Raw genomic sequence first — 2101 nt, 5'->3', positions numbered from 1 at the left:
GTTGTCATGAAAGCAACATTCACAAGCATCTGAATAAAGGACAGAGGAATGCATGTCTTTATTTTAAACAAAATGTATTTAAGGGGGAAAGGAGAGTAATCTATCTGCTGAAGTATAAGTCTAAACGTAATGTCACCCAGCAGAGCTATCACTAAAGGAGTGACTGAAGATCACAAAAACCTGACCGACCCACTGCCGGGGTCGGACAGTGCATTTATTGAAGTATTTGTTGAATAATGTTGACTTTGTTAAGTTGTAGCTGCCATCCTGAATTCTGATCTCTCCTACCGGAGGGGTGTTCTAGTTTAAAGTTACAACCAGTACACAGCAAAAGTAGCCATAAAAAATGCAGTGAACCCACTACTTTTGAACTCTGTKCACCTCCATCTAGTGGTGGGATGCCATCATTTCACCGATAAAATAATCAACATGCATAATGGGAGATTCATCTCTCATATCTCTCAATTCATCAGCTGCATCTTTATGAGTGCACATTTGTCAGCGGCATACACCACTGCCCCACGCCAAGTGCTGTCCCAATTTGAAGGCTCCTCCTCATGCGGCCCACAAAATCTCAAAAATCAATGATGCATCTGAGTAGCCTTCCCGGCAGAGGATATCCCAGAATTCAATGCGCTGACAGCAAACTAAACAGAGAAATGAAGATGGTGGAGTTTTTATGTTTTTACCAAGTCGATGCAGTTTGGAAATTCATCACAGACTGAAGGAAACAAATGTGTTTTTATTTATTTACGTGTAACGTTTTAACTGTGAAGTTATTCTTTCAGTCAAAAGATGTGTACATGTCCCAATTAGTTCTAAAGGGCCAATATCATGTTTCTCAGGCATATAGTTACTGTACAAATTCAAAATTCAAATTCAAAAATACTTTATTGATCCCAGAGGGAAATTAGGTGTTGTTGTAACTCATTTAACTAAAAACTAAAAACTTATTGTAGATGCTGATGGCTGTGGGCAGGAAAGAYCTTCTGTAGCRGTCTGTATTACAGCGAAGTTGAAGAAGCCTCTGACTGAAGACACTTTATCTTTMTATGACAGTCTGATGAAGAGGATGGTCAGGGTTGTCCACAATGTTCTTGATTTTATGTAAAATCCTTCTTTGCACCATCATCTCCAGAGATTCCACAGTCGTCCCCAGAACAGAACCAGCCTTCTTCAGGTTTTTTAGCCTTTTTAGGTCCCTGGCTCTGAGGCTGCTACCCCAACAGATGACAGCAGAACAGATGATGCTCTCAACAACAGACTTGTAGAAGATCTGCAGCATCTTGCTGCAGACATCGAAGGATCTCAGCTTCCTCAACAACAGACTTGTAGAAGATCTGCAGCATCTTGCTGCAGACATTGAAGGATCTCAGCTTCCTCAAGAAATACAGTCTGCTCCGTCCTTTCTTGTAGACTGCTTCACTGTTGAGTTTCCAGTCCAGTCTGTTGTCAAGATGAACACCGAGATGTTTACATTCCTCCATCGTCTCCACTTCTTCTCCCATGATGGAAACAGGGTATAGCGACTATCAAATCCAACCTTTTAGTCGCTTCTGGGTGCGGGGGAATCCAGGCATTTGACGCGCTCCAATGAGTATAATGTCCAGACTGGGAGATATGTTTGGGGATACTCCCATTTATTATAATATTTTTGATTATTAAATATTACAAAGTCCAGAGTGGCGGTCTATGGCAGCTTGCAAAATAGATGGAAAATTATGGTAAAATGTGAAAATGAGAGAGGTTGACCAGCATTTTAACAGAGAGCGGTAAAAACCGTGTGACCTCGCTACACCCTCCACCTTTCCTTCTCACCTTGCCACCTATATAGATTTCCCCTCCACACCGCCACCAGTGGTAGAGCAAAAATATAGGTCAAAGTGTCAATCCAAATAAACAAACACTGCCACCAAACCAAACTGAACYATAAAAGCAAAATAAGAACCCAAACTATACCCAGAACACCCAGAACTACAAATGGCTCCTATACAGGGTTTGGTCTAATACTATTTCTCCTGAAATCTACAATCATCTCCTTTGTTTTGTTCACATTCAAGWTGAGATGATTGTTCCCACACCATGCCACAAAGCGGTCCAC

The sequence above is a fragment of the Austrofundulus limnaeus genome, unplaced genomic scaffold (genome assembly GCF_001266775.1).
Source record: "Austrofundulus limnaeus strain Quisiro unplaced genomic scaffold, Austrofundulus_limnaeus-1.0 Scaffold466, whole genome shotgun sequence".
Classification (NCBI taxonomy): Eukaryota; Metazoa; Chordata; class Actinopteri; order Cyprinodontiformes; family Rivulidae; genus Austrofundulus; species Austrofundulus limnaeus.
Note: the sequence above shows the minus strand (reverse complement) of the source record.